The sequence below is a fragment of the Mercenaria mercenaria genome, chromosome 18 (genome assembly GCF_021730395.1).
Source record: "Mercenaria mercenaria strain notata chromosome 18, MADL_Memer_1, whole genome shotgun sequence".
Taxonomy (NCBI): domain Eukaryota; kingdom Metazoa; phylum Mollusca; class Bivalvia; order Venerida; family Veneridae; genus Mercenaria; species Mercenaria mercenaria.
The window spans coordinates 678,406-705,459 of NC_069378.1; the positions used below are offsets into that span (position 1 = coordinate 678,406).

General features: G+C 36.6%; 1 long non-coding RNA gene across 2 annotated transcripts in view; it reads right to left on the reverse strand.

The window, feature by feature from the left end:
• LOC123559740 (uncharacterized) overlaps window positions 1-27,054 on the reverse strand; it is a 98,702-nt gene that overhangs the window by 40,630 nt on the left and 31,018 nt on the right. Inside the window, exons 5-9 of one of the 2 annotated variants that reach the window (XR_008368487.1) lie at window positions 13,012-13,122; window positions 5,889-6,021; window positions 4,499-4,615; window positions 3,069-3,144; window positions 2,004-2,174 (exon numbers count right to left, since the gene is read on the reverse strand). This is a non-coding gene — a long non-coding RNA (uncharacterized LOC123559740). The remainder of the gene's footprint in view (window positions 1-2,003; window positions 2,175-3,068; window positions 3,145-4,498; window positions 4,616-5,888; window positions 6,022-13,011; window positions 13,123-27,054) is intronic. The other variant, XR_008368488.1, reaches the window with a different exon arrangement.

Below are 27,054 nucleotides of genomic sequence, written 5' to 3' on the forward strand. Positions count from 1 at the left end.
CATTTTGAACCAAATCACATGCGTATGAAGAATACTGTCTGGATGGCCATAATCGGGCAAAACTGTGGGAGGTCCTATAAAAAAGTAATGTTATGCATATTCTGACATTCTCATTCTGTCAAATTGTTCATGTACCTACTATTATATCTCCTCTATGAAAGTATACCATTTATTGCAGGTCTTTCATTAAAAAATTCACCAATATTCACCATCAAACAGAGGAACTATTTTCCGCGTAAGCAATTCCTTCTCGTGGTTAACCAAATAACTGTGGTCTTGTGCCTATGTAGCAGTTATAGACAGTCGGCAGGTAAAATGAAAATAAAAATGTGACCTCTAGAGTGGTCACAAGCAACAGTTTACGCACGGATGCACGGACGACAGACGCCACGCGATCACAAAAGCTCACCTTGTCACTTTGTGACAGGTGAGCTAAAAAGGTCACACAGTAGGCCCCACAACTAACTGACTCTTTATCTTTAACAAATGAGAACAACAAAATATTGGTAAAACTGATGGACTCTACCCAATGTAAAATTATTGCATACTAAAAGCACAGAAGGGGAATTCATCAACTTGGCACAATGTGGAAATCTGTAACTAGTTTATCGTTTTACTAATGTTGAATAATAAAAGGGCAATAATTCAGTGAATAATCATTGGACATGAGCGAGTAGTTGATGAGAAAACACATACACAAGACATGTGCATTTCCTATTGGGTGTGAAGCTTCCTATGTAGTTTTGCTGAAGTATAATCTGAACAAGAAATGGTGCTATAGAAAACTAATGCTGAAAAATCAAAGGGCAATAGCTCTGTGTAAGATCATCCAGCAATATGCGCATTTCCTACTAAATGTCTCCAAAGTCTCTGACACTAAAAGTTTAATAATGTTTAATGTGACATCAACTAATTTCAAAGGCATAAAATTTCATTGTTAATCCTAACAATAACTGCATTAACATTAATTTGTGTAAAATAAAAGGAAGTTTTATTTGTTCATTCAGATTGAATTTTGTGGATCTGATACAACTACATAATCCAGAAAAATTAAGCCTCCCACATATAGGAGAGATCGTGTTTGTATACAAATCCCTTGTATTTTCTATTTTTAGAACTGATAAGACAAATACCGGGTGGGCAGACGCGAAGCGTCCATGTTTTTTTGTAAACAGTGATGTTTTTCTAAAGGCTTAAACTTTCTTAAAACACAAATGACATCAATATTTTTTTGATCAATTAAAAGGATATAAAACAAGCAATTTATTGCTTACTTTTAATTATCATTTCGAAATAAAATAGATTTATTATGAACGCTTAACTTACAGTGTTTTTTCTAAAAGTTTGGAGCATCACTACGGCGCTACTAAAATCATATGTCATTTAAAATGGTAATTCATTTTAAAAAGATATTTAAATGAGAAAATATGAAAATCGTAAGCATTTCAAAACTTTTTGAATTTTCAAAATCCACAAATGAGCGAAAAAGTTATTAAAAATTAAAAATTCCGATCCCATACACAAACGGTGTAAAAACATTTGTTTTGCCAACCACCAGATAAACCGATGTTAATGCGTGAATGGCGATCTCTCCTATATCTATGATTTTACAGTCACCTAGATCTGTGTATTTGTAGTCTAAATGTACTGTCTCAAAGTATGGTTCAGGCGTTCTGTTAAGAAACTGATTTCTACCACAAGGTTTCAGAGGAGATGTTATTTGAAGAAAAGTGTGGATGTATGCCGGACAAACAGATGCTGGATGCCAGATGTTGAGTGATCACAATAGCTCGACACGAGAACTTTGCTCAGGTGAGCTAACAAAACCAGTCAACTGAAACTAACATTAAGTCAGAGATATAATTTGCAAATGGCAGTTAAATATCTGTTGCATATCTGTTGCAATGTTGACTGTATTACAAGAAACAAATGGTTTGTATTTTGTATTTTTAACAAATATTTTAATGTTGATCATAACCAAGTTAAAACACAAAGTAACTTACCTCTGTCTAATTCATGACTAATATCCACACCAACAAAAGTTTCTGCATATTTAAGATCCGGCACTGCAGTGAATGCATTACTTGTGTGTTCTCTGACACTACTCACACTACCAATGATGTTTGTACCATCGCCCTATAACATCGTCATCAACTGTGATGCTGATATCAAAACTGAAAAACAAGGGTGCCATAGTCACAAAGTACGTCTGTAGATAGCTGGTGAACAACTGTGTCAAGTTACATCAAAATCCCTCCATGCATGAAAAAGATATGCCCCAGAGAAAGTCATTCTTGAATTTGACCTTTCACCTCTGTGACCTTGACCTTAGACCAAGGGACCTGGTTATTGGCACTCCCTCTCATGGTGATGAACAATTTTGCCAAGTTACATCAAAATCCCTCCATGCAAGAAGAAGAAATGCTCAGTACAAAGTCATTCTTGCATCTGACCTTTGGCCTCTAATAGTGACCTTGACCTTAGACCTTAGGTCCTGGTTCTTGCGCACGACAATCCGTCTTATGATGGTGATCATATGTGCCAAGTTACATCAAAATTCCTCCATGCATGAACAAGAAACGCTCTGGACAACAAAGTTTGTGGACGCCACCCACTCGTCCATCTACATGACAATGGCAATTTCCCATATGTCCCATCTTTCAGACAGGCATATATAAATTACAATCAATTAAAACTGAAAGTGAAAATGGGAAAATTACACAACTTAACATCTCAAGATTAGATCGCCCAGCTTATCTGAAGTAAAATTTATATTTACTAATTAACAAAGAAAGTAATTTTTCAACATATAAGTCTCAATTGTTTTGGTAGAAACTGTGAAATATTTTAAGTGGTATAAATTTCATGGTTTTGTTCCAAACAATTTTTTGTGGGGGATATGAATTTTGTATTTCAAATTAAAGACAAAAGAATGGTAATTCTATGTGTTTATCAAGACTTAATTTTGCAGAATGATGCGACCACGAAATCCCTTTAAATTAGTTCCTTAAGAATATTACTTTTTTCACAGTACATTACCAGATCTAGTCAGAAACAAGCAATATCACCTTTAAGTACAGCAACCTGATGTAGCTCAGCATTTTTTGCTGTTGATTCCCCAAGGTCTCATGAGCTTCGTCATGACTGAAATAGCAATATATGCAAATAATCAGTTAACTTCTTACATTATCCAGTTTTGTATGTTTAATTGCCCTAAAATAGAGAATATCTTTAATAAGGAATTGTTATCTGTCTCTTTGAAAAAATCATAACATCCAAGACACTAGTTTACATACAAAAGCTGAAACAAAATTTTCCAAGTATAAAATAAGTGCCAGACTGTTATTTTGTATGCCCATCACAGCACATTACTTTTGACTAGCATTCTGTTTTCTCAAATTCAACCAATTAGTGGACAGTTACTACAATGGTAACTGGTTACCAAACTTGGCCACGGTAATATGCCAATAAACATAGTGATGCAGTTTGGTGAACATTGTATAAACTGCTGAAACAAGGAAGTGGACACTCTTGATTTCCGTATTCTGGACTATGTCACAAGGTAAGCTTTTAACTGACATTGTCCAGTAATAAGAGGGCCATGATGGCCTTAGATCGCTAACCTGAGTTTCAGAGCTTAAACAAACTAAATATTGATGAAAAATAAATCAGGCATTAGAAGCTGGTTAAATAAAACAGTGTGACAGATGACAAACAGTTCAAACAATATATGATTCTTAGATCTCAAAAATTGGGTTAAAAAAAATTACACAAGACAATTGCTGCAAGCTCAGGGTATTTTGAAAGGTCTCTTTAGAGTGGTTATCTGCATACAAGGTACTAGCCTCTATGGCCTTTTATCTTTCACGAGTAGAAATCATTTAAAGGTACTTTTATATTTTGAACTTAAGTGGCCCCTAAAAGGGGGCTGGTGCCCCCATTTGAAGAACCATTCATGATAAGATGTTGTTTAAAGCTATTTCTAGTTTTACCTTTAGCTGCTCCTATAAGGGGCCAAGCACCCGATAAGAAAAAAAATTTAGAAAGGACTTTTTAATGATGCTACAAACAGAAGTTTAAGATCTATCAAGCAATTAATGAGAGTAATTTGTTTAAAACTATCTAGAGGCCACTAAAAGGGGCCAAGTGCCCGTATTTGATAAAATTTGGGAGAAGCCTTATATGGTGTTACAGATCAAGTTTAATGAAGATCTATTGAGAAGTAAATGAGAAGAAGTTGTTTAAGGTTTTCTATTTTTAGGTGTGGCAGCCCCTTAAAACTGCCAGGCTCAAACATTTGAACAAGCTTGATAGAAGACCAGGAGGCTACTGAGCAAGTTTGGTGCAATTCTGAACAGTAGTCTCAGACGAGATGTTCTCTGAAGTATGAGCAGACTAAAGGATGCTTGACGGTGAGCAGTCACTATAGCTCACCCTCAGCATTTTGTATTCAGGAGAGCTAATAAAACTGCAGTTACAAAATATATAAGATACTCACATCTGGCTGTTGTTGTTGTTCCTCAGTATCACTGGATACAACCAACAGTTCCATCATTAATTAGTTCTAGGCATCACATTTCTTTATCACAAGATCCTTCTCCTGCAACTATATATTCTGAAATATACATTGTAGCATTTACAATTAATTATCAAAAACATAATTCTTCATATAATCAAAAATCCGTAGTTATCAGGGCTTTAGAAATTTGCCAGTTTCTTGGTTTTAGAACAATTTTTAACTTTTCAGACAATTTTATACAATGAACAAGAGTGCCAGACTGTCACAAAATAGGCTGGTCATTGAACTTGGCCTTATTCAAGGGTTATAATCCAAGAGTGTCTGTGGCGATTTGGCTGGATATCAAAGCTGCCCAAGATATTGTGGCCACAAACATTGTCAGCAAGTTTGGCGAAGATTGGATGAAAACTATTCGATTTAGAGAGCAGACAAGGCTAAATTCACAGTTTTTTTGAGTAACTGAAGGGCCATTATCCAAGACTGCCTGGGGATGAAAACTGGTTGACTTACAGAGTGGACATGATTTGGACGCCAACTGCCTGCCGCATAAGGTGTTCACATAATACAACCAGCTCTTTCAGAGACGGGTGTATAAAAAGTGGGAAAAAGCAGTTGTGAAAAAATGTAGAAAAACTATCAAATCAAAGTCCAAAAGGTGCCATAATTCTTGCAAAAATGCAGGATTGAGTTATGTTTGTTGCTGTACAGAGTCAGGTTTTGATGGTTAACAAGTGTTGCAAGTTTTAAAGCAATAACTTTGACAGTTTAGGAGAAAAGCCAACCTAAACACAAAACTTTACCAAGAAATCTGATTTTCTGAGTCCAAAAGGGGCCATAATTATTGCAAAAAGCAATGTAGAGTTATGGTACTTGTTGTGGAGAGTCAGCTTTTAATGGCAAATAACTGCTCTAAGTTTTAAAGCAATATCTTTGACCCATAAGGAGAAAAGTTGACCTAAATGCAAAACTTAACAAAATGTAAACAAAATAGCAATCAGATATAACACTGAAATGTTTTTGTCATTCTTTGATTACTAAAGCTGTCCTAGTTATCATTTTAATGCAAACACACTTATTTCTTTACCAAATGGAAAAATATGTGTATAAATACAGTGGGACAAGTAGACCTTATTGAAGTGTAGCAGGATGTGATTTTGATTCTGACCGATTGAATTTTTCAAAATTTCAAAAACCCTGAATACGATAAATGTTGCAATTTTACCTAGGACAAATTTGCACAAAATATACATAAATACAAATTTAGCAAAAATAAAATGATGTCAAAAATTTGATTTTACAGTATTCTTCGAAACCTTTAAACTGCACAACAGCAATTTCTGCTTCTGCTTCACTTGATAAATCCCCTTACCTTATTATCAAGAAAGAATGAATACTTCTGGTTGTTCAAAACAGCAGCAAGAACCTTCTCTGACTTGCCTCCTGCATTCCTCCAGTCATCCCTTGTGAAGCAAAACTCGATTGTCAGCAAGGATATTTGATTTCTGCGGAAGGTTCAAAATACTTCAGTTAATTTTTTATAACAACAATGGCATCACGGAAAAATATTTCAAAAACAAGAATGATGTCAAAGTTATATGACAAAGGGACTCTCTGAACATTGGCAAGTGATGAAGATGCAAGGAAGGCTGGAACCCACAGAAGTGCAGGACAAAGGAATCCAATTCACCTTTTGTTGCCATGGCAACCATAGTACTGAACAAAATCTAAAGGGCAATAACTCCATGAAGAACCATCAATGGATTACTTTGTTATGTGGTAATTTATGGACTGTAAAATTATTAAAGGGCAATAACTCTAGTTAGTGAAGTGATCCTTACGATACTGCACATGCTTCACTGCCCTCAAGTGATCTACACATGTGTAAAACTTCATGAAAATCCATTAGTAGATTATGTTGATACAGTCAAAAATCAGTCTTTTTTACCAGAACAAGGCGAAAATCTCTGTTTTTACAGGTACTGGGTCAAAGGCAATAATCTTGAATTATATATATCTATATATACAGTGCAACCTCTGTAGAGCAACACCCTTTGGCAGATACAAATATTGACTGTTGTGTAGAGGTTGTTATTCTGGAGAGGTAAATTTGATAGTATATTTTAGCTTAGGGAAATTTTGATGATGTTGTGATAGAGAGGTTTTTTCTTTAGAGAGGGCTGCTCTGGAGAGGTTGTACTGTATAAAGATTGAATACAATCTTGAATTATAAGCATTTTCAGTCTTTTCAAGGGGAAAAACTCTGCTCTGACTGGGGCATAACTCATTACATGTTCGTGCCAGCATTGTGGACCTTGTGTCATATGGTGCGGGTGATGGCATGAAACACACATCAAATCTATTTAATAACAAGAGGGCCATGATGGCCCTATATCGCTCACCTGAGATAAATTGCTTGGTTAAACAAATTTCTTTGCTAATGCTTCAAAAACAAACAAAAAATAGTTGAGACGGTCATGGTAAAGATTCTTCAAGATAATTACTGAAATCTGTTAAAAAATTATACAGGTGGTCCAAATCTCTTTGCTGTAGCTTCAAAAACAAGGAAGTAGGTCAGTCGGTCAGGGTTAATAATATTTAAGATCAGTATTGAAATCTGTCTCAATGTTCTACATGTGGTCCAAATTTCAAGGCTGTATCTTCAAAAACAAGAAAGTAGGTCAGAAGGTCACGATTAAGACTATTCAAGATGAGTATTGAAATCTGTATAAAAAATATACAGTTGGTCCAAATTTTTATACTGTAACTTCAAAAACAAAAATGTTGGTCAGTAGGTCACAATTTCAGTAGGTCAAGGTCACAGTCAAGTGACCCCTTATTACTTGGGGTCATCACTTAATTGTAATTAAACAATCTAGGAAATATTATCAGATAATTTTTAAAGTATTTTTTCCTATATAACTCATAAAAGTGACCCCTGGGGCTGGGCCTCTTTTCACCTCATGGGCATAATTTGAACACTCTTGTTAGAAAACCACTAGGCAATGCTACATACCAAATATCAAAGGCTTAAGCCTTGAACTTTCAGACAAGAAGATTTTTAAAAGTTTTTTTTTCCTATACAAGTCTATGTAAAACTTGGGACCCCCTGGGTGGGGCCTCTTTTCACCCTAGGGTCATAATTTGCATAATCTTGGTAGAGGATTACTAGGCAATGCACATACCAAATATCAAAAGCCTAGGTCTTGTAGTTTCAGACAAGAAGATTTTTAAGTTTTTTCCTATTCAAGTCTATGTAAAACTTGGGACCCCCGGGGTGGGGCCTCTTTTTACCCCTGGGTAATAATTTGAATAATCTTGGTAGAGGACCACAAGACAATGCTACATGCCAAATATCAAAGACCTAGATCTTGCGGTTTCAGACGAGAAGATTTTTAAAGTTTTTTTCCCAATATAACTCTTATGTAAAATTTGGGACCCCCGGGGTGGGGTCTCTTCTTGCCCCAGGGGCATAATTTGAACAAACTTCATAGAGGACCATTTGATGATGTTACATGGCAAATAATGAGGCTCTACACTTTGTGGTTTTGGACAAGAAGATTTTCAAAGTTTTCCCTATATAAGTCAACATAAACCATGTGACTCCCAGGGTGGGGCAATATTTGACCCTAGGAGGATAATTTGAAAAAATGATACATGCCAAAAATGAAAGCCCTATGATCTGTAGTTTTGGACAAGAAGATTTTTAAAGTTTTTCCTTTGGGCTGCCATGACAACCAGAGTGCTGTATGGAATTCAATTCTTTGAACAATTTTTAAGGAGGACCATCCAAGGAACATCCCTGTGAAGTTTCGTCAAAATTGGCTTGGTGGTTTAGGAGGAGATGTTGTTTAAATGAAAGTGTGGACTAATGCCAGATGGACAGACGATGGACGGACGGTGAGTGATCACAATAGCTCACTCTGAGTCTATGGCTGGATGATTTTTAGAAATTTTTTGGAAGATTTTCCGATGTATAATCAAGAAACCTCTGAGGCATGGGCCAGTTTTACCCTGGGGGGTCATGATTTGTAGAAGTCTACTAGGCAATGTTACATATCAAATATCTAGGCCTTCTGGTTTATTTTTAGCAAAATTATGAAGATTTCCCTATGTACAATCAAGTAACCCCTGGGGCTGGGTCAATTTGACCTTGGGAGGGGGGTTTCAAGATTTGAACAAATTTTATAGAGGTCCACTAGGCAATGCTACATGTCAAATATCTAAGCTCTAGGCCTTCTGGTTTACTTTTAGAAAATTTTGAAGATTTTCCTATGTACAATCAAGTAACCCCATGGGGCAGGGTCAATTTGACCCTGAGGGTCATGATTTGAACAAATTTTGTAGAAGTCTTCTAGGCAATGCTACATGTCAAATATCTAAGATCTAGGCAGTCTGGTTTATTTTTAGAAATTATTTTAAGATTTTCCTATGTAAAATGAAGTGACCCCTGGTGCGGGCTCAATTTTGACCGCAGGGGAATGATTTGAACATATTTTGTAGAGGTTCACTAGGCAATGCTACATGTGAAATATCTAAGCTCTAGGCCTTCTGTTTTAGAAAATGTTTGAAGATTTTCCTATGTAAAATCAAGTGACCCCTGGGGCGGGGTCAATTTTGACCCCGGGGGTCATGATTTGAACAGATTTTGTAGAGGTCCACTAGGCAATGCTACACGTGAAATATCTAAGCTGTAGGCCTTCTGGTTTATTTTTTGAAAATTTTTGAAGATTTTCCTATGTAAAATCAAGTGACCCCTGGGCCGGGGTCAATTTTGATCCCGGGGTTCATGATTTGAACAGATTTTGTAGAGGTCCACTAGGCAATGCTATATGTCAAGTATCTAAGCTGTAGGCCTTCTGGTTTATTTTTAGAAAAATTTGAAGATTTTTCTATGTACAATCAAGTAACCCCATTGGGCGGGGTCAATTTGATCCCAAAGGTCATGATTTTAATAAATTTTGTAGAAGTCTACTAGGCAATGCTACACGTTAAATATCTAAGATCTAGGCCTTCTGGTTTATTTTTAGAAAAATTTTGAAGATTTTCCTATGTAAAATCAAGTGACCTCTGGGGCGGGGTCAATTTTGACCCTGGGGATCATGATTTGAACAAATTTTGTAGAGGTCCACTAGGCAATGCTACATGTGAAATATCTAAGCTCTAGGCCTTCTGTTTATTTTTAGAAATTTTTTGAAGATTTTCCTATGTAAAATCAAGTGACCCCTGGGGCGGGGTCAATTTTGACCCCGGGGTCATGATTTGAACAACTTTAGTAGAGGTCCTCTAGGCAATGCTACATGTCAAATACCTAAGCTCTAGGGCTTCTGGTTTTTGAGAAGAAGATTTTTTAAGATTTTCCTATGTAAAATCAAGTGACCCCTAGGGCGGGGTCAATTTTGACCCCGGGGTCATGATTTGAACAAACTTGGTAGAGGTCCACTAGGCAATGCTTCACACCAAATATCTAAGCTCTAGGGCTTCTGGTTTTTGAGAAGAAGATTTTTAAAGTTTTTCCTTTCTGTTGCCATGTCAACCAGAGTTCTGCATGGAATTCAATTCTTTGAATAATTTTTAAAGAAGACCATCCAAGGAACATCCCTGTGAAGTTTCATCAAAATTGGCCTGTTGGTTTAGGAGGAGATGTTGTTTAAAGGAAAGTGTGGACGGACGGACGCCGGATGGTGAGCGATCACAATAGCTCACCCTGAGCACTTTGTGCTCTGGTGAGCTAAAATGGGGAATATTTCATAAATATTGGTGCAAGAGTTATGGCACTTGTGTGAAATGATGCGGTTGTTGCTGTAGAACAATTATTGTAAGCTGAATCAAATTAATTCTGTTATAACAGAGACATAGTGAAATTGCATCAAAATTCTAAGTAACAAGAGCTGTCCGTAATACAGCCAGTGCTTGACTATTACAATTTGCTTCCAATATTCCTAAATGTTAAAATATCAATAGAGTTTCAAGTATCTGCTTTACTTTTGGAGAAACTTGCATGCAAAACTTTAACTGGAAGTTTTAATTCAAAAGGGAACATAATTTTGCAAAACACATGTCAGAATTATGGGACTTGATGCTATGACCAAGTTTTATAAAACCAAAGATATGTGTAAAGTCTCATTTCAATATTTGTATTAGTTTTTGAGATAGTAACTTGCATGCAAAACTTTAACCAGGATTTTCTAAATCCAAAAGGGGGCATAATTTGGCCAAAATGCATGTCAGAGTTATAGGACTTATCCCAGTGAGGCTGGGAATTGACTTAGAAGAAGAAAAAGTAAGTTTAAAAGCTATATGCAATATGTACTTGCATGCAAATCTTTAACCAAGGTGTTATGCCGACGCCCACTCCAAAATGGGGTGTAATTCATGAACAAGGGGGCCATGATGGCCCTATATCGTTCACCTGTTATCATTGCACTTAAGGACAAGTCTTCAAGGTCAAAAGATCATAATAGAAATCAATCAAAAGAATTAATGAGAAAATATAGTTGAAATTTTCATTAAGTAACTTTAAAAACAAGATTTGAAAACTTTTTGTAGAGGTCCACTAGGCAATGCTACATGTCAAATATCTAAGCTCTTCTGGTTTATTTTTAGAAAATTTTGAAGATTTTTCTATGTACAATCAAGTAACCCCATGGGGCAGGGGCAGTTTGACCCCAGGGGTCATGATTTGAATAAACTTTGTAAAAGTCTAATAGGCAATGCTACATGTAAAATATCTAAGATCTAGGCCTTCTGGTTTATTTTTAGAATTTTTTTTTTAAGATTTTCCTATGTAAAATCAAGTGACCCCTAGGGGCGGAGTCAATTTTGACCCCGGGGAACAAGGTTTGAACAAATTTTGTAGAGGTCCACTAGGCAATGCTACGTGTCAAATATCTAGTCTCTAGGCCTTCTGGTTTATTTTTAGAAATTTTTTGAAGATTTTCCTATGTAAAATCAAGTGACCCCTGGGGCGGGGTCAATTTCGACCCAGGGGGTCATGATATGAACAAATTTTGTAGAGGTTCACTAGGTAATGCTACATGTGAAATATCTAAGCTCTAGGCCTTCTGGTTTATTTTTAGAAAACTTTTGAAGATTTTCCTATGTAAAGTCAAGTCACCCCTAGGGCGGGGTCAATTTTGACCCCCGGGTCATAATTTGAACAACTTTAGTAGAGGTCCACTAGGCAATGCTACATGTCAAATATCTAAGCTCTAGGGCTGCTGGTTTTTGAGAAGATTTTTTAAATATTTTCCTTTTTAAAATCAAGTGACCCCTGGGGCAGGGTCAATTCTGACCCCGGGGACCACGATTTGAACAAATTTTGTAGAGGTCCACTAGGCAATGCTACATGTGAAATATCTAAGCTTTAGGCCTTCTGGTTTAGTTTTAGAAATTTTTTGAAGATTTTCCTATGTAAAATCAAATGACCCCTGGGGCGGGGTCAATTTTGACCCCGGGGTCATGATTTGAACAATTTTAGTAGAGGTCCACTAGCCAATGCTACATGTCAAATATCTAAGCTCTAAGTCTTCTGGTTTTTGAGAAGAAGATTTTTTAAGATTTTCTTATGTAAAATCAAGTGACCCCTGGGACGGGGTCAATTTTGACCCCGGGGTCATGATTTGAACAAAATTGGTAGAGGTCCACTAGGCAATGCTTCACACCAAATATCTAAGCTCTAGGGCTTCTGGTTTTTGAGAAGAAAATTTTTAAAGTTTTTCCTTTCGGTTGCCATGGCCATCAGTGTTCTGCATGGAATTCAATTCTCTGAACAATTTTGAAAGGGGGCCATCCAAGGAACATCCCTGTGAAGTTTCATCAAAATTGGCCTGTTGGTGTAGGAGGAGATGTTGTTTAAAGGGAAGTGTGGACGGACGGGTGGACGGACGGACGGACGGATGGCCGGACGCCGGACGGTGAGCGATCACAATACCTCAGCCTGAGCACTTTGTGCTCAGGTGAGCTAAAAATTGGTGCCATAGTTTGAGACCTTATGTCTTATAGCAGCTGCGGAACCATTCCTCTGAAATTGAATCAAACTGATTCAGTAATAACCCAGACAGAGTGAATTGCATCAGAACTTTAACCTGAAATTCTAAGTAAAACGGGGATAATTCATGACATACTGGTGCAAGAGTTAATATCTTTGTACCACATGATGTTGGTGATGATGAGGAATAACTATTTTTAAGTTTGAAGTAAATCCAACCAGTAATTACAGAGATACAGAGAATGTACATCAAAACTTTAACCAGCAAGGTGCCGACAATGAAGGATGTGAATGCATGGAGTAGGATAGCTTTTCATATACTTTATACAGCCAAGCTAAAAAGTGTCTTCCGACCCGCCATACAATTAATTCTGGCATTGCCCTAAGATAATCGTATTTAGCAGATCAAACTATATTCAATTTTTAGCAATAATTATTCCATTTGAAAAATTCACTTCCCTTTCCAAGCTTATAATGTAAAATTACAAATTAATCATAAACCAACCTTTATCACTTTTAATGGCAGCAATGAGGATTGGATACTTTGTGGGTCTCTAAGTAGTAGCAAAAAATCAGGAATCTCTCATTTACTACAAAGGGGTTGCTGTGTGCTGATCTGAAAACAAAATATTTTTGAATAACAGTCATATATATTATCTAAACTAACAAGATGGTCCTATTTCACTCACCTGAGTGATATCCTATATCGCTCACCTGAGTGATATTTGTGTCAGTGGAAGTATATCATATGACATACATATAAACAAGTGAATGAAGTAGTGCCATGCAATACAAAGTCCCCTACTGGAAGGCACCTAATTTTCTCTATTGTTATTTATAGTAACAACAAACAGAAGGTAATCCTTAAACAAGAGGGCCAAGATGGCCCTAGGTCGCTCACCTAAGAAACACACCATAACAGTGTAAAACATGTTTGACCTTGTGACTTCATGGAAATAAATATTCTGACCAATTTTCATTAAGATTGAACCAAAAAATTGGTCTCTTGTGATAAAACAAGCATTTTCTTAGATATGACCTAGTTTTTGACCCTAGATAACCCATGTTCAAACTCGACCTAGATTTTATCAAGGCAATCATTCTGACCAAAATTCATGAAGATCAACTGAAAAATACAGCCTCTATTACATACACAAGTTTTTTCTTTGATTTGACCAAGTGACCTGTTTTTGACCTCAGATGACCCATATTCAAATTCGACCTAGATTTCATTAAGGCAATCATCCTGACCAAATTTCATAAAAATCAATTGAAAAAAACAGTCTCTATCGCATACACAAGATTTTTCTTTAATTTGACCTAGTGACCTAGTTTTTGACCTCAGATAACCCATATTCAAAATCGACCTAGATTTCATCAAGGCAATCACTCTGACCAAATTTCAGGTAGATCAATTGAAAAATACATCCTCTATTGCATACACAATGTTTTTCTTCGATTTGACCTAATGACCTAGTTTTTGACCCCAGATGACCCATTTTCGAACTCGGCCTAGATTTTATCAAGGTAATCATTCTGGCTAAATATCATGAAGATCAGTTGAAAAATACAGCCTCTATTGCATACACAAGGTTTTTCTTTGATTTGACCTAGTGACCTAGTTTTTGACCCCATATGACCCATTTTCGAACTTGGTCTAAATTTCATCAAGGTAATCATTATGACCAAAATTCATGAAGATCAATTGAAAAATACAGCCTCTATCACATACACAAGGTTTTTCCTTGATTTGACCTAGTGACCTAGTTTTTGACCCCAGATGACCCATTTTCGAACTTGGCCTAGATTTCATCAAGGTAATCATTCTGACCAATATTCATGAAGATCAATTGAAAAATACAGCCTCTATCGCATACACAAGGTTTTTCTTTGATTTGACCTAGTGACCTAGTTTTTGACCCGAGATGACCCATTTTCGAACTCGGCCTAGATTTCATCAAGGTTATCATTCTGACCAATATTCATGAAGATTAATTGAAAAATACCGCCTCTATCGCATACACAAGGTTTTTCTTTGATTTGACCTAGTGACCTAGTTTTTCACCCAAGATGACCCATTTTCGAACTTGGCCTAGATTTCATCAAGGCAATCATTCTGACCAACATTCATGAAGATCAATTGAAAAATACAGCCTCTATCGCATACACAAGGTTTTTCCTTGATTTGACCTAGTGACCTAGTTTTTGATCCGAGATGACCCATTTTCGAACTCGGCCTAGATTTCATCAAGGTTATCACTCTGACCAATATTCATGAAGATTAATTGAAAAATACAGCCTCTATCGCATACACAAGGTTTTTCTTTGATTTGACCTAGTGACCTAGTTTTTGACCCGAGATGACCCATTTTCGAACTCGGCCTAGATTTCATCAAGGTTATCATTCTGACCAATATTCATGAAGATTAATTGAAAAATACAGCCTCTATCGCATACACAAGCTAAATGTTGACAGACGACAGACGACAGACGACGGACGACAGACGCCGGACATCGAGCGATCAGAAAAACTCACCTGAGCATTGCTCAGGTGAGCTAAAAAAACTCTATATTAAATATTAGTCCATACAAAACTCTTTACCAGTTAGAGATAGATCAAAATACACCTAAAGTTTAGATATAACATGCATGTTGTACCACAGAAAAGAGGTCTCAATTTTTCCCTACAGCCAGTAATAAAAAAGTTACAATATAAGTTGTTTATAGCAGGAACAAAGAGATTCAAAGTAATTTTGAGAACAAGGGTGCCTCATGGTGGTGAATATTTGAGCCAAGTTACATCAAAGTCCCGCCATGCATGGAGAAGAAATGCTCCGAACAAAGTCATTCTTGACTTTCACTTTTGACCTCTAAGTACGACCTTGACCTTGGACCTAGGGACCTGGTTCTTGCACATGACACTCCATCTCATGGTGGTGAACATTTGTGCCAAGTAATATTAAAATCCCTTAAAGGATTGTTGAGTTACAGACTGGACAGGAAAAAAGCCCTTTTGGCCTTTGACTTCCAAGTGTGACACCTTGACCTATCAGCTATGGGCTCGGGTTTTGCACATGACATGTCTCATCCCGGGAAATATATGTATCAACTGAAATCTAAATCCTATTGCGAGAGATTACAAGAAAAACATTAAATGAAAATTTTCAAAGAAGAAAAGCATTTGGAAAATCCAAGATGGCTGTCAAAATGACCGCCAAAATGGAAAATTCTTATATTTTGCATTAGACACTCTAAACATATAGGTTTTCCTACCGTATACGATTACTTCTAACGATTGAAAATGTTTATAACACTTTGCATATTTCTTCAGTAAATTCATAACAAAGAGGTTGATAAAATGAATGTTCTTATTCAGAAGCATATAAGAACATGGTGTGATCAGTTTTCTACAGATAACATTACACTCAAGGTCTTTAAAATGCCCCATTTGTAAAATTTGATTCAAGAAGGTAATTGTAATCCAAATGCGTAACAGATAAAGGTATAATGGTGGAAAATGAAGCAGACTGCTGTTCACGAAGCTCATATTCGGATAAGTTTTATTCGGATACCGGTTGCCGTCACTTGACAGAAATAGCAAATATCCGTTTGTCTTTGCATTGTTAAAAAAATAAACAAATTTACCATTTTGTCCAAAGATAAAAAGGCTAGTTGTTTTTAACGATACAATACGCTTCAGTAGGTTACGTTGACATAATGTAAAACGTTAACATAGCGGTGTTAAACAAACCCTAAAGCCACAGCTTGTTCACTATAAATTCGATACCTCTCCCATACCTATATAGGTGGTTAGAGACTGGTATTTTTTATTTATAGCGTTTCAATAAAAGATTTAAAAAAAACGCCTTTAAATAAGTCGGGAAAGTTTGATGAAAACGTTGCTTATAAGCTGAAATAATTGCCATAATTATACGGATGAGCGTTTCTCATGTGCCATCTCAATGTTACTGTGTTAAATTAACTTATCCTTGTGCTGTCTTATTATTAAAACTATTATTCAAATATGTTATATCAAGTTTGACTTTCCAAACTGCTATTGGAATGACATGTTTAGCACTTCCATTTTCGAAGTCTCTGTCAGTATCATTAGAATCATCATCTGCATCACTGAATAATTCACCTATAGCTTACCCTATGTCTGCAATGTATTTATATTGAGAGGTACATGTTTATGGCAGTTACATAATATTGTGCTGGCAAGGTGAGCTACAGAAAGATACAAATGTTACTCTGTTATTCTGATGCACAATTACAACAGATAAGGTGGAGGGATGCTGCTTTCCTTTATTGTGATCGGCAGAAGCCTCTAAAAGTTTTATCCTTGCTCTATCAAAAACTGGTGGCATCAAAAGTTGAAGGGTCTGGATCATAAACAATCCTCCATATGCGTGTCTATATGTATGCTCCTTTTACACTCTCGTAGAAAGAGGAATGGTCTTCTTTCCCATATCTGATACCCAAACGTCATATCTGATATACTTTCAGCTCCTTTCTTATCCAAACAGGATGCAATGAAACAGCTTCTTCTAAAATCTGCTTGTATCTGCACCAACATATCCATATTAGTCCAGCTATTGTCAGCTGTTTGGCAACGGCTTTCATTCTAATGCCACTTAGCTTGGAGACATTATCGCATCCAGACAGACATCTGGGGCATAATGGTTGCATTTTTTTTGTACCTTACATGGTGCTTGAGATTCCACTATCGTCCACTGAGCACCATTTCCTTCCATTAGTACATGTATTCATATTCTGCCCTGTAGCCTGTATTTGTCAAAACCATATGTTATGCGTGTGATTGTGTCATGGTATTCAGGTTATGATTCACAAGGTTCAACTGATAGACATGATTTGCAAGCACCACAAAGACAAGGCCACGAGGTTACCTGCAATCGGCAAACACATGCTCCTTGAAGATATCAATGTGAGTTATTATTGATAGTATTCCAAAGCAGTTGGTGTGTGAGCAGAATTTGGATTTGAGACAGTGACATGTGATGACATATTCAGATTTGTTTTGTTGATGCACTTCTATGTTTTGTTAGTGCACTTTTCTGCTATCAAGGATGTGTCATGTTCTGTGCTGATGGAGGAAACTATGCTCAGCAGACAATAGTGGATATTGTAGCAACATGTAAATGTACAAGGATCTTGTATGACTGCCTGTGTAAGACAGAGTATTCCGAAACCTGAGGGGCAGCGTGGAATGGAAAACCGAACACTAGCGAAGCATTTTATCTACTCTGTTCCGAGGGTTGGAAAATCACCTATTTTAATCAGGCAGCCATGTTAGGTCATTTTTCTTGCCTACTGGTGATATTACTGCAACTCTTTCAAAGACATCATAAATTAAAATTGCTCATACACTAACGTCATAATACGACATCAAATTATGACATCAATTTGTAACCAAACGAAGCAGCTGTCAAACAGTCCAGACTCTTGAAATTTTAATGCTATCAGTTTTAGGTGGAATAAGGATCCAACTCTTTCAGACGCTTGTACAGTTAACAATCCTTGAAGTGAACCCACAACCTGGCACCAGCTTTGTCCTTAAGTTCATCCATTCTCGATCAGAACACCATGTGCAACATCCCGCTGTCATTCTGTGGCTCATCTGGCCTGCACAATATTATATAACTGCCATTAATACTGTAGCTGTCAAAAACATGTAGATGAACTACTCAGTAATGCAGATGATGATACTAGTCATTATGACTAGAATATGTAAACTTAACCACTATATACATGCCAATCATTGAATAGCCCAAGTCAAACAATATATATCATATATAGATAAAAGTGTAACACACGTAATACGAAAATAGAAGAAGGATCAGTTTTATACAAGAACATTGTAATGATACTTGATATATCATTACTGGCATTTACAGCAAATTTATCGCAAATCATACATACTTCTTCTATACATTTTATGTTTCAACTGTTACGCTTTTGAATAAGACAATTATCCATTTTATCCACCTCTCTGGCTTTCAAGCACTATTTGGTAAAAAATAAGAGCAAAATTTAGGGCTATTTTGCCAAAAATAATGGCTTCCGGGTGACCTCAGGCCTAAATATAAACTGTTGTTTGTTGTTTGTTTAAAGGTGTATGCTTGGAAGTTGTAAATAATTTATGCTTGTTTAAGTGAAATGAAATGTTTCATGAGGCCGTAGTCCAGGAACTCATGGAAAGCGATAGAACTAAGACTAAGCCTCTGTAAATGAATCTTAAAGAATATTAACTTCAACAAATTGATTGATTCATTATATTCATGATTTTGTGCATTGTTTTTTAAGTTCAGACAGAAATTACAACACAATTTTGAAGAAATAAGGGCTTTTCTTATGAATTTGGCCTTTTCTGAGTGTTTTTATTTTTTTTTCAGGGATTGAGGGAGGCCTAAAAAGTAGGAGTTTTTAGAAATTTTAGGGTCACTTGAAAGCCTGGTTGCTCTTTGTTATAAAATTACTGAAGAAACATTTAAAGTGTTGTAAAAATTTCAAATTATTAGAAGTACCCATATACAGTGGAAAAAAATCGCATATTTAGAATGTTTCATGAAATATATAGGGATTTTCCCTTCTGGAGGCCATTTTGACTGCCATTTTGGATTTTTCAAATGAATTTCTTCTTTGAATTGAACATTTATGTTTATCATGCTACCTCTAGCAATAAAACTAATATATACGTTGCAATCCTGTCCCAAAATACCGTAATTTAGAAGATATGCCGTCTTTGGAATTTTGGTGGCCATCTTGAATATTTCAAAATGCTCAATGGTGACAAAGTTGCAACATTCAGTTTCTATGAAGTTGCATGTTGTTCAACCTTTTCATGTAAAAATGTTTTGTGCATACTCCAAATTTGGGTTCTTTGGTCGGCATACTGACTTGAAGTACAGGACTAACAAGCAGACAGGTGGAGACATATATATCCATTCAAATTAAATTGAAAGGAGGTCATTTGTCAAAAAATCGCTCCATCTTGTCTACCCTGATTGTATGGGTCCACTTGATCACAGGTAAATGAAATTTGGAATCAATCATGCAAGTAGTTACCAAAATATGTTCATTTTAAATAAAGACAAAGGGAGGTAATTTGAAATAAATCAGTCCAAAGTTATCTGCCCTGATGATCTGAGACCACCTGAAGACATTACACTTGAACTTTCAAATCAATCACATACACATGATTAGGACTGGAAGAGAAAGAAAATTCAGAACAATGTGAAATATAGCAATTTTTATATACAATATATCAAGGGCACAGAGCTCTGGTCCTACTAAACTGATTTAGCTCTTGAAACTCCAAGATCTTTTAATCATACACATCCTGTGTAAATATTATTAATGGATTGGTGAAGAAATGAATTTGCTCGAGTGTAAAAATAAAGTAAAAATATAGCAATTTCTGTAAAATCAAGGGCAAGTAACTCTAGTCCTAATGAACAGATTTCACTCATAATTAAAACTCATCTGAGATCTTATGCTCATACAAATTCTATATAAATATGATCTGGATTGCTGGAGGTGTTATAGTGTAAACATGAACTGTCACAATTGGTGTGCGCAAAAAAAATCACATCATTTTGTGACCTTGACCTAAGAGGCTATGGTAATAAGCTTGACAGATCTTCCCAATATGGTTAATATTTGTATTAAATTATGTTCAAGTCCCTTGATAAATGGTAGAGTTATGGACCAGACAAGAAACACTTTTGACTTCTGAGTGTGACCTTGACTTTGGAGCTGGGGGTGTGGGTCTTGCAAATGATAACTCATCTCATTATAGGGAACATTTATGCCAAGTTATTTCAAAATCCCTTCATCAATGGCAGAGTTACGGACCGGACAAGAAACAGACCATGTTAACCTTTGACCTCTAAGTGTGACCTTGACCTTGGAGCTAGGGGTCTGGGTCTTGCTCATGACATGTTGTCTCATTATGACGATCATTTATGCCAAGTAATTTCAAAATCCCTTAATGAATGGAAGAGTTATGGACCAGACATGAAAAATACTCTGTTAACCTTTGACTTGTGTGACCTTGACCTTGGAGCTAGGAGTCTGGGTCTTGTGCATGACAGATCGTCTCATTATGCTAAACATTTACGCCAAGTTGTTTCAAAATCCCTTTATGGATGGCAGAGTTATGGACCAGACACGAAACAGACCATGTTTACCTTTGACCTCTAAGTGTGACCCTGACCTTGGAGCTAGATGTCTGGGTCTTGCGCATGACACATCATCTTATTATGGTGAACATTTATGCTAAGTTGTTTCAAAATCCCTTCATGAATGGAAGAGTTACAGCCTGGACAAGAATTACCGATGTACGGACTGATGCACGGACGGACGCACTGACGGACAGTGCGATTTTAATATGCTAACCTTCGGGGACATAAAAAGGTAAAATACAGGGGTTTTTGCAAAATCAAGGGCCCATAATTCTGGTCCTACTTGACCGATTTTGTTCAAAACTAAGTCATCCAAGATCTTATGGCAATACATATACTACAGTGTTTTTTTTTCTAGTCAATTTGGGGCAGAAACAGGGCCCCAATCCTAATGTCAAATAGTATGGTTTTTTCCCCAATTACAAAGTTAAAATTCCCAAAGTTATTCTTCCTACTTTTTTCAAATTTTTCAAACAAGACTGTACCTATTAAACCTTGAAACACAAGACAATATGCTTACTTAATGCATAATGATAAATTTTATGACCATTTTTTGTCTTAAATGTGACATTTTAATAGAAAATATGACTTTTAACAATTCCCAATTTATGCGTTTTACGACACAATTTTCCCAATTGTAAAGGCCCTGGACCAATTCCCAAATCAGTGGAAAAAACACTGTACTATGTAAATATGTTTCGGACAGGTGAAGCAATGAAGGTGCTGGAGAAAATCAAGGAAATACAACTCTATTGACATATTGACTTGATCTAGCCCATAATCAAACTCATCCAAGGTCTTGTGACCAGAAACATTGTGACCAAGATTGATTAAGATTACTTAAAAATTCTAGATGCTAGAGTGTAAATAAACTAAATGTGAACGGACGGTCAACGGATGGATGACAGACATTCACTGATCCTAACAGCTAACCAAGAATTGCAGGACAGATTGACGAAACAAAGACTTATATGCTTCACCTTTTCGGGAGGTGCTGAAATCACAACATTTGTACCAAAAAAAAACAAAAAGACAAACGGAAGAGTTATTTCAAACCTAAAATGTGGATCAATCATTATATAATTAATAGAAAATCAGGATCAATTCCTCTACAGAAACATGTGATATACCGTATAAGATATTTACTATCAAATTTAAAAATGTGTCCTTCCGGCACGTGCACAGACCTTCTAACTTTCGAATTTTTTGGAAGAATACGCTTTTTCTTTGTGCCTAATAAGCATCCACATTACTTGTCCGAACTGCAACGTCTTGCGCATCAGTACAAATATGTGCAGTGTTGTTTTTATTCCAAAATCTAACTTTAAATTGAATTAAATTGCGGAGTGACAAAAATCGGGATCAATCCCTCTACGGTTACATGCGATAAACCGAATGAGATCTTTACTACTGAATTAAAGAAAGTGTCCTTCCGTGCTGTCATTAGACAGTTCTTTTCGAGTTGAAGTCGGATCGATTTCCAATTGAGGCAGTGCCTTCTTTCATATTATACCTATAAAGAGTTTTTCGCGTAATACACTATGTACTTACTAGCAGGGCTCCGGAAAAATTTGCCTGTTTTTGTCGGTTTTGGGACTGATTTTAGACTTTTCAGACCGATCTGTGAAAAAAAAGTGAAAAAAATAACCGAAAAAAATCAGTCCTGTAAAAATGAAAAGAGCTCCGCCAAGCAGGGCAATATATGCCCAAAGGATTACATCATAGGATGGAAGCAAAATTTAAACAAGAGGACCATGATGGTCCTGAATCGCTCACCTCTTCCCACATGACCCAGTTTTGAGTATGACGTCGTTTTTTCTATTATTTGACATAGTGACCTAGTTTTTGAGCTCATGTGGCCCAGTTTTGAACTTGACCTAGATATTATCAAGATAAAAATTCTGACCAATTTTCATGAAGATCCATTGAAAAATATGGTCTCTAGAGAGGTCACAAGGTTTTTCTGTTATTTGACCTATTGACCTAGTTTTCGAAGGTACGTGACCCTGTTTTGAACTTTACCTAGATATCATCAAGGTGAACATTCTCACTAATTTTCATGAAGATCTCATGAAAAATATGGCCTCTAAAGAGGTCACAAGGTTATTCTATTTTTATACCTACTGGCCTAGTTTTTGACAGAACGTGACCCTGTTTTGAAAGTGATCTAGATATCATCAAGGTGAACATTCAGATCAATTTTCATGAAGATCCATTGAAAAATATGGCCTCTAGAGAGGTCAAAAGATTTTTCTAATTTTAGACCTACTGACCTAGTTTTTGACTGCAGTTGACCCAGTTTCAAACTTGACCTAGATATCATCAAGATGAACATTCAGACCAACTTTCATACAGATCCCATGAAACGTATGGCCTCTAGAGAGGTCACAAGGTTTTTTATTATTTGACCTACTGACCTAGTTTTTGAAGACACGTGACCCAGTTTCAAATCTGACCTAGATATCATCAAGGTGAATATTCTGACCAATTTTCATGAAGATCCATTCAAGGGTATGGCCTCTAGAGAGGTCACAAGGTTTTTCTATTTCAAGACCTACTGACCTAGTTTTTAATCGCAGTTGACCCAGTTTCAAACTTGACCTATATGTCATCAAGATAAACACTCGGACCGACTTTCATACAGATCCCATGAAAAATATGGCCTCTAGAGAGGTCACAACGTTTTTTCATTATTTGACCTACTGACCTACTTTTTGATGGCAAGTGACCCACTTTCGAAACTGACCTAGATATCATCAAGGTGAACATTCTGACCAATTTTTATGGAGATCCATTCAAAAGTATGGCCTCTAGAGAGGTCACAAGGTTTTTCTATTTTTAGACCTACTGACCTAGTTTTTGACCGCACATGACCCTGTTTCGAACTTGACCTAGATATCATCAAGATGAACATTTAGACCAACTTTCATACAGATCCCATAAAAAATATGGCTTTTAGAAAGGTCGCAAGGTTTTCTATTATTTGACCTACTGACCTAGTTTTTGAAGGCACCTGACCAACTTTCGAACTTGATCTAGATATCATGAAGATGAACATTCAGACCAATTTTCATACAGATCCCATGAAAAATATGGCCTCTAGAAAGGTCACAAGGTTTTTCTATTATTTGACCTACTGACCTAGTTTTTGAAGGCACGTGACCCACTTTCGAACTTGATCTAGATACCATCAAGATGAACATTCAGACCAACTTTCATACAGATCCCATGAAAAATATGGCCTCTAGAGAGGTCACAAGGTTTTTCTATTATTTGACCTACTGACCTAGTTTTTGATGGCACGTGACCCACTTTCGAACTTGACCTAGATATCATCAAGGTGAACATTCTGACCAATTTTCATGAAGATCTCATGAAATATATGGCCTCTAAAGAGGTCACAAGGTTTTTCTATTTTTAGACTTACTGACCTAGTTTTTGACCGTACATGACCCAGTTTCCAACTTGACCTAGAAATCATCAAGATGAACATTCAGACCAACTTTCATACAGATCCCATGAAAAATATGGCCTTTAGAGAGGTCACAAGGTTTTTCTATTATTTGACCTACTGACCTAGTTTTTGCACGTAACCCAGTTTCAAACTTGATCTAGATATCATCAAGTTGAACATTCTGACCAATTTTCATGATGATCTTGTGAAATATATGGCCTCTAGAGAGGTCACAAGGTTTTTCTATTTTTAGACCTACTGACCTAGTTTTTGATGGCACGTGACCCAGTTTCGAACTTGACCTAGATATCTTCAAGATGAACATTCTGACCAACTTTCATAAAGATCCGACAAAAAATGTGACCTCTAGAGTGGTCACAAGCAAAAGTTTACGGACGCACGGACGACGGACACAGCGCGATCAAAAAAGCTCACCTTGTCACTTTGTGACAGGTGAGCTAAAAACTTGACTGTTGTAGCCCAAAGCAACAAAAGGAAAACTTCAAAAAACAAATCTAAGTCCACAAACAAGAGGGCCATGATGGCCCTATATCGCTCACCTGTTATCATTGCACTTGAGGACAAGAAGGTCCTCAGAAAAAATATCTAAGTCCAAAGGACAGGAACAACAAAGGGAAGAAATTAAACCAAAAATGAAAAAAAATTCTTACACGGTACAGATATGTCAAAATACACCTAAAAATTGGAGGTACCATCCATGTTGTACCACAGAAAAGTGGTCTCGGTTTTTCCCTACGGCCAATAATAAAAAATTACTAAAAACAAGCTATTTATAGTAACGTAAAAGGGAAGTAATTAAAAAAAAATGATTGTAAGTTAACAAAAGAAGGATCTGCCAAATAAATCTGTTGACATAAATGAAATTTCAGATCAGTATCTTCATTAGTTACGGAGATATACCCATTTTAATTTGAAATAAAGGGAGGTAATTTGACATAAAATCAGTCCATAGTTATCTACCCTCATTGGCTCAGTCCAACTAATGACAATAATGAAATTTCAAATAAGTCCTGTAAGTACTTACTGATATAAATCCATTTTGATTACAATCAGGGGAGTTAATCAGATATAAAATAACTCTGGAACCTACGAATGGATCTGATTTGTCATGGAATCCAAGATTTATTGTTGTTGAAGATATTTTGGAAGTTTGTATCAAATAAAACCATAAATGAAGTCTCTATATGGCTGCAACAGCCAAAATAGCCAATTTTGGACCTTTAAGGGGCCATAACTCTGGAACCCATGAAGGAATCTGGCCAGTTCAAGAAAGGAACCAAGATCTTGTGGTGATACAAGTTTTGTGCAAATTTGGTTAAAATCAAATCATAAATGAAGCTGCTATTGTGCAGACAAGGTCAAAATAGCTAATTTTGGCCCTTTTAGGGGCCATAACTCTGGAATCCATTATGGGATCTGGCCGGTTCAAGAAAGGAACCGAGATCTTATGGTGACACAAGTTTTGTGCAAGTTTGATTAAATTCAAATCATAAATGAAGCTGCTATTGTGCAAACAAGGTCAAAATAGCTAATTCTGGCCCTTTCAGGGGCCATCACTCTGGAACCCATAATGGAATCTGGCCAGTTCAAGAAAGGAAACAAGATCATATGGTATTACAAGTTGTGTGCAAGTTTGGTTAAAATAAAATCATAAATGAAGCTGCTATTGTGCAGACAAGGTCAAAACAGCTAATTCTGGCCCTTTCAGGGGCCATAACTCTCGAACCCATAATGGAATCTGACCAGTTCAAGAAAGGAACCGAGATCTTATGGTGATACAAGTTGTGTGCCAGTTTGGTAAAAATCAAATTATAAATAAAGCTGCTATTGTGCAGACAAGGTCAAAATAGCTAATTTTGGCCCTTTCAGGGGCCATAACTCTGGAACCTGTAACGGGATCTGGCCAGTTCAAGAAAGGAACCGAGATCTTATGGTGATACAAGTTGTGTGCAAGTTTGGTTAAAATAAAATCATAAATGAAACCACTATCGTGCAGACAAGAAATTGTTGACGCACGCACGAGACGGACGCACGGACGGACGCACGGACTGACGACGGACGACGGGTGATCACAAAAGCTCACCTTGTCACTATGTGACAGGTGAGCTAAAAAAATATTCGAAGTCCACAAAAAAAATCATTATCAGGTACAGGTATGTAAAAATACACCTAAAATTTAGAAGTACCATCCATGTTGTACCACAGAAAAGTGGTCTCTGTTTTTCCCTAGGGCCAATAATAAAAAAGTTTCAAAATAAGCTATTTATAGTAACATAAAAGGGAAGTAATTAAAAAAAAAAATACTGTAAGTGAACAAAAAAGAGATCTGCCAAATAAAAACAAGAGCACTGCAATGCAGAGCAATATACACAAAGCAAAGTCATATATGACCTTTGACCCTTAAGTGTGACCTTGACCTTGAAGCAAGTCATCCGGAACATGTGCTCTGCACATCGTCTCAGTGTGGTGAACATTTCTGCCATGTTTCTTTGAAATCCTTTCAGCAGTTCAAGAGTTACAGAACGGACATGAAACAAACTGATATGACTTTTGACCCCTAAGTGTGAACTTCACCTTGAAGCGAGTCGTCTGGAACATGCGCTCTGGATGTTGTCTTGATGTGGTGAATATTTGTGTCAAGTTTCTTTGAAATCATTCAAGGGGTTCAAGAGTTACAGAGCGGACACGAAACAAACTGATATCACCTTTGACTTCTAAGTGTAACCTTGACCTTGAAGCGAGACATCCAAAACATGCGCTCTGCACGTCGTCTCGGTGTAGTGAACATTTGTGTCAAGTTTCCTTGAAATCCTTCAAGGGGATTGCTAACGGAGAGACAGACGGACACCAGCGTCATAACATAATACGT